A 7673-nucleotide genomic window follows, 5' to 3' on the forward strand; every position below is an offset into this window, starting at 1 on the left:
CTGATTTGTCTGAAATGACCCTGGGTCACTAAGGAACTGACAGGTGTCTCAACGGTCAGATTTCGAACTCTCATGGCAACTTTACTTGGGCTACAAGCAAAGCTGACTTGTCCGGCTCTGGACAAGATTCGCTCTCATTGTCTTCACTCGAAGACATAGGTTTTTGATTTAGGCATCACTTCAGTCATTCTGACTGGTTCTCCTGGACCCCACTTAACAGTACGGTGGTTCGTATGACTCAACACAAAATAAAAGGAACTACGAAAGATCTAAGTCTTCGAGCTCCATAGGCTTCATAACGTGTCTTCTTTTGCCACAGTCTTCAATGTGAATATCTTCATATACCACCTTTGTCTTCAATGTCTTCATACAATTTTAGGGGTCATCTCTGGTAGTAAAACCGAATCAATGAGGGACTTCTACCTGTGTTTTCCTGCAATTCTCACAAACACATTAGTCCCTCAACTAGGTTTGTCGTCAATACTCCAAAACCAACTAGGGGTGGCACTAGATGCACTTACATGAACCCAGAAGACCGTGTCCTCACCTTATTCCCCTTGAGCTAAGGACACCCAATCCTCGCCCAATCACTCTCGTAAGTCTTCAAGGTAGACTTCCAAACCTTCACAGACTTCATTCACCGGCGATCCACAATGACTCTTGGATGCTCAGAACGCGACGCCTAACCGGCTGGAGGATTCACAGTCCTCAAGTGTAACAAGTCTTCAGGTCACACTGATAGAAAGACTTCAGTGATGCCTAACACTCTTTGGCTCTGGGTGTTTGGGCTTTGTCCTAGAAAGGATCTCTCTCTCAAAGGCTTCAGAGGTGGGTTGCTCTCAAATGACAAAAGCTGTGCACTAACTCTGAGCAGCCACCAATTTATGGTGTAGGGGGTGAGCTATTTATAGCCAGGAGGCAACCCAACATGATATGTACGAAATGACCCTGGGTCACTCAGGAACCAACACGTGTCCAACGGTCAGATTTCAAACACATGCGACAGCATGGCTTGGGTTACAAGCAATGCTGACTCATCCAACTCTAGATAGGATTTGCTCTCATTGCCTTCGCTCGAAGAGATATGATTTAGGGTGAGCATCACTTCAGTCATCTGACTTTGTTCACTTTGACCCCACTTAATAGTATGGTGGTTCCAATGACTCAAGAAAGAAGAAAAGGAACTACGAAATAAACTATGTCTTCGCACTCCATAGTCTTCAAGTGAATGTCTTCACAGGTCATTATCTTCAAGTGAATGTCTTCACGAACCACCATTGTCTTCAATGTCTTCATACATTTTTAGGGGCAGCGAGCTGTGCGACTGGCATGGCAAACAGTTCCAAGTCCTTCTACGACAACATGCGACGATATCCAAGGCGAAGGATGACGTTGCTTCCCAGGAGGCCCGCCTGGCAGAGCGCACAATGCTCTTGGACACCAGGGAGAAGGAAATCTCCTCCCGGGAAGAGAACCTCGAGGCCGCCCTTCACAGCAAGGATGAGGAACTGGAGGCCCTTGTCCAGCAACGCACCAAGGAGCTGGAGGACAAGCACAAGGCGACCCTTGACGCGCTCTCTACCGATTCTGCTACTCAGCTAAAGAAGATTGCCGATGACCTTGCCGTCGTATCCACCGCCAAAGCTGACCTCGACCAACAGATGGCCAAACTGATAGAGGAGCTTGCCGGGAGCGCCAAGGAAGTTGCAGCTCTCAAGGAGGAATCTCAGAAGGTTGGGACTCTCCTGAAGGATGCGCAATCACAGCTCTCCTCCAAGAGCCAAGATCTTGAGACTGGGAATGGCACCATTACTAACATGAAGGCCAGGATTGGCACCCTAGAGAGCACAATCGAATCTGGCGGGGTCCGCAAGAAGCAGCTGATGAAGGATTTGGGCAATGCAAGAGTCCTCCAAAAGGATGCAGAGGACAAGATGGTGAACCAATCCGAGCAGGTCGATCTTTGGGTCAAGAGCCTGGTCGACATTGCCGAGAGCCTCATTGCCCAGATTACAATGATGGGCATGGAGGGAACAGCCTTCTCGGTTGGGAGGCATGAGGTCCCAAGCATCAAGCTAGGGCTCTTCTTCAACGAATTGATTGAAAGGATGAAGTCACGCGAGGAAGGAAGAGCTGCTCATTTCGCAAGCGAAACCCAGAAGCTCGTCCGCAACGCCCTCTTCATGGTCCTGAGCAACATCGCCTACTGCCACCCGGGCCTCAACCTCGCCGATGGCTTCAGGAATCTGCCGACATGCGCAGATGCTTCTGCTGCCGAGGAGAAGGCTGCCTCCTTCGCCGACAAGGTCCTCTCTGTCCCCATGGCTTCATAAGGCCGTCAAGCATGGCCCTGAATCATTTGTGTCACCGTGTTGTCCTGTAACAAAACATTATGCATGTCTCATGTTTAGATCCCGCACTACTTCTGCTCATACTGAACTATTGTTTAATTCACTTCAAGTGCATGTTATCCCTCTTATGTTTTATCCACGTATGCTCGTATGGTTGGCTTCTTTTTTTTGTGTGTGTGTGTTGGTTTCCCGCCAGTAGCATGCTGCCGTGATTGCTGCGAGGAACGGGTCCTTAGCATTCAGCTGGCGAAGACACATGATGTAGGGTGGAACCCTATACGGCCGATATTTCATGAAAGGAGCGGATCCCAATGAGGAACACGAAGAACACAACAGGAAATCACAAAAGGAGACACAAGAGGGACACTCAAACCAACACGATCCGGTCACACTAAAGAGATACACGATCCGAATCCAACAAACGACGATACATAGGTAACCGGTTCTTCTCCGTGAGGAGGTCTTGATGTCTTCCCGTAGGGGTCTTGAATCCAAGATGGATCTTCTCCGAAGAGGTGTCGGTCCCTCGCAATGGAGTAGATCCGGATGGATGAGCGAAGCTCTATCTCACATATGAGCTAACACAATGCTAACCCTAACTAGGAGGAGGTGGAGGAGTCTATATAGTCTAGGGCCACGAAGGGGTAAGTGGGGGATACATGGGCCTCGGCCCGATACTCTCCGACGGGTACCAGACATCCGGTGGCTTGCGAGGGTCCGGTCATCCGGTACTTGTCGGACGTCCGACGTTTTGGCTCGGGTTAGGCCTCGTCGGATTTCCGGAAATTGTCAGTCGTCCGGTCGCTGATGGTCGTCGGACGTCCGGTATTTGGCAGCCGTCCGGGCGCTGTAGAGTCCCTCGGCTATAGCTGATCTGGCAGGCTGAACCTCCAGGCGTTGGACGTCCGGTAAGGACCGGTCGTCCGGTGGTTGTGATTTGCTGTCAGCCCTTTCTCTTGTTCCTCGCGCTTGGTGTCCTCGCGTCTTGTCCATGGTCGTCCTCTTTGTTCCTGGTCATGCATAGCACATATATTTGAGGTAGTAGCCATGTCTCACATGTGGAAAGTGATGGTTCGGAGAGGATCGAGTTCACCTTGCGTCCAATGGAGTATAGTCGAGGTCTCATCTTATGTATCCTTGGGTCATGGGGAGTGGTCGAAGTGGACATGGCGATGATCGTAGGATGCTCCGCGTCGTCTCCCCCCTTGGAAAAGATCCGACCTCGGGTCGTGATCCTCATCACCATGGAAATGTTTGTCGTGGATGGACAATGCTTGATGTCGTGGCATGAGTGGAGGTTCAAAGGTGCATCCAATAAGTTCGAGCGCTCCTCAATGTGAAGGTCCATAGAGCCAATCTTCAATGTCGCTCCTCCGTTCGGGAGATGTATCATGTAGACAACAAGAAGGAAACAACAATGAAAGGATGACCCATCCAATATACGTATGTGAGGGTGGCTCAAAGGGAAGGAGGTCACCTTTAGAAATGTCTCAAGGATGTTGGAGTTGCGCATCTTGTATGCCTTCACATGACCACGTTGTCTCGTGATGGTACCACCTTGTGAATCCTTCAAAATGAAAGAACATGACAAACACTCGGAAAAACAAATGAGGTTAGCGGAAGTGCAAAACCTATCATTTGTGTGGTAAGATACCCAACAAGTGTATGCATCATGCTCATCATTGGAAGGGACAAGGGAGAATTTAATAGTATGGAGGCATATGATGCGAGAACAACCAAATACAATAGGCTCAATCAAATAAGCATGCATCACAAGTAATATGTCCAAGTCACCAAGATCAATAAGCATAGATGCAACAATTGGAGGCAAGCGACAATGAACAGGATATATCATGTGAGAGGCATGAACATATATGTCATCAACCCAAGAAAGCAAGTAATAGTGGAACATGGGTGATGCGGCAAAGAAAGAAATCATAGTGATCAAGTCAAGCAAGCTAGTAGTGCAAAGATGCAATGTACTAGAAGGGATCATGGCAAGCATGTCATAGGTGCAAATAGTGTGCATGAATAATTCACACGACATAGCACAAGCATGAAAGGAAGATATGCGCAAAGTAAGTTCATGGTGTTAGCAGGAAGTCCTATGTAAATAGCAATGGAACATCATGACTCTCCCAACACAACAAGCATCAATAGCATGAGGCACATGATAAACATGGCAATAGCAACAAGGATCTCCACCAAGCATGCAAATACACATATGAGTAGTAAAATGGTGAATCATGGGTAGATGCAAGCGAGGGTCACAATTGCATGGCAAAGGCATAGAAGCAAGCATAACATGCAAAGTGAACATGGTAAAATGGGCATAATGTGACAAGTGATATATAGCCCATAGCCATGTGAGAGCCAAGTAAAAGGAATGCGTGAAGTCATTGCGCGAAGAGAACGGTGGTAATGATAGTTCATGGGATCCCAAGTCATTTTTGCTCTCAAGAGCTCATTTCGTCAACTCTTGGGATTGAGAGGTTGACGAGTATACATGAGTACCTACACAAAACAAAGACAAAGGTAAAATTGTGTGTGTGTGGTATATGTACACATCATCCATTATGATGTGCACGTGCTTGTGTTGGTTAGCACAAAATATCCAATGCTCAAATAAATGAGATGCGTGATATAGAAACATGCCATCCATCATGAGAGGTTTGTTATTATGTATTGCATAATGGAGACTCAAATTATGTAATGCATCATGAGAAATATGCAGAGCATTGTTATTCATGGAATGCATATGGTGCACGCAATTATGGGAATCATGCAAAGTATGGAATGCATAAAAGCTCCTAATATGTATGAGGAAACTATGGGGGTCTCCTCATGAGCATTAAGGGAAACATCACACGGATAATATTGACAACATACAAAACAATGCATGTTTGGTTCTATGTGATCATGGCATGGTATAGGAGATGAATTGCACAAATCATGTAAAGGAAGCATGGCAATATCATCACATGAAAAACAAAAGCCAATGACCATCATCTCGTCATTTCTGCCATAAGTACAAATGTGATTTATTTTAATGGGGCATGCATAGTTACTATGTTGAGATTGAAATGATGCAATATGGGAGATCTCACTCATAGCATACGACAAGCTCAATGGATTGTCAAACATGAAGTGACCAATAGAATTTTCACATGATATCCTATGGAGCATAGCATCACAACTAGGCAACTCAACATGCTCACCATCATATTCATCATAAATTGGTAAGTCATGACATGAGTAAGTCACACTAGCATGAAGCATGGTAATAGGTGTGTCAACATCATGCAATCAATCATTGGTAATATAGTCCACTAATGGGATAAGAGAAGCACCATCACCTATGGTACCTTTTGGAGCATCTCTCATGTGTTGTAGGTCAGGTGTCGAAGACCAAGTCGTGATCATCTTCATGTTGATGGAACCATGTGGGGGGTGCATCATCGTCCACCATGGCCATCATCGTTGTTGGAGGTATGGACTCATCGAGGGTAGGCATTTTGTCATGTAGGAGACCTAGCACCAAAGAAGAAAACACACTCGGAGGATAGGTTAAGTTGTTAGAAATCATAGTGGCCTCACATGCCGTCTCAACTACCTCACTCACTAAGTGTTGTGGCTCACTCACTCCCGGTATGATGCTCTCACTCATATGGTTGGTGGAGTCACTCAAATGGCTCTCAACATCAGAGAGGATGTGTGGCATGCTCTCATGTGTGGGGCTAGTGGTGGTCACACTCATCCTCTCATAGGAAATGCACTGAATTTCATATATGGTGGAGTCACTCATGTCACTCGTGGGGTGGTGGCTCTCCTCACATGGAAATTGGGGCATCTCGTCATATATGGGTGTCAGAGAGATGTAGGTGCAAATGTTTCCATGCTCAATCATGTCGTAGTCATAGCCGTGGATGAAGGCCGAAGATGGCACATCATCACTCTCCTCTAAGACCAAAGATAAGGTCTCATGTGTGGTCTCGTAGCTTGACTCGTTGTATGATTCCAATATGGGCATCGTATTCGTGTTGTTGAAGAGGTTCATGCTCGTCGACGTGGTCGAAGGGGATGGCCCTTGCTCAACCTTCTTGTCATCGTCTTGTTGTTGGAGGCCCATATGATGTGGCACCTCGTAGCTCGTCTCCATGAACGAAGGGAATTTCCCATGCTCGGCCATCTTTCTTGAGGGGTTTCCGAAGATGGAAGTGTCGCCCTCGCTTGTAGGTGGTCGCCTCATTGTTGAAGATGTCGATGTAGGTGAACTCACGGGAAGTAGGCGAAGATGCCGTATGTCCAAAGGTGAAGATGCCTTGGTAACACTTGGGGAAGATGCCTAAGTGGTGGTGGTAGTAGCCGTAGCTTCCTCTTGGTGGTGCTTGTCTCGCGGTCTTCTCATATGCTCATGAAGTTTGGCCGTAGCTTGATGTAGAGCTTGTTGGGACTTGTAGGTTTGCGTGTGTCGGGCATCTTCATGATGATGGTGTCGTTGTCGTACTTGAGCTCGTAGTAGATGTCGTTCGTCGTCATCGTGCACATGATGCTTGGAGGTGACTTGCCCTTCATGACGATTTGTATCACGAATGTGATGGTGGTCTCCATGTAGATGTGGACATGGACGACTTGTGCTTGTGTCGCATGGGTGCTCCGAAGATGGTCGACTTGCTCGTCGTCGCCTTGAGGATGATGAAGGGGAAGAAGACTTGTAGTCGGCCACCATGTCTCGTAGTTGTTCCTTTAGCTCGTCCAACTTGGTGTCGATGTAGTCCCTTTTCCTTGCTTCAGATTGTCGTATGTCGATGGCGAGGTTCTCGATGCACTCTCGCAATCTTGATTGTGCGCCTTGAATTTCATGTTGTAGTCCAAAGATGGACGTTTTGGTGATGTAGTTGTTCGCGCCGTTGTTGCTGTCGAAGACCGGAGATGAAATTCCTTTCCTATCCATCACAAGACTCGAGCAAATATGAGTGGAAGAAAGGAGAGAACTATACCAAATGTACCTTAACCGATGTTGAAAATGGATCAATGATCACTCAATGATGTAACAAGGGAATAGCACAATTGGTACCGATCTCGTCAATTTCTCACACCTACACAAGTGAGGCTTATGGTGGAGCTCGGTGAGGATAGTGGCACAAAAATGTGATGCAAAATGTTAGCAAGAGTCAATAATGTTGAAAGAGATTCACAAATTCGCAAGTGAAGCAAGTAGACCAATAGCAATATGTGGCACACGGAAACGCAGACACGGATAGATAAATGGGGTCATGCAACCAAGGAATGAGCAAAAAAATTTGGAATCCACGAAAAACG

Source organism: Triticum urartu, chromosome 5 (assembly GCF_003073215.2).
Source record: "Triticum urartu cultivar G1812 chromosome 5, Tu2.1, whole genome shotgun sequence".
NCBI classification, from domain to species: Eukaryota; Viridiplantae; Streptophyta; class Magnoliopsida; order Poales; family Poaceae; genus Triticum; species Triticum urartu.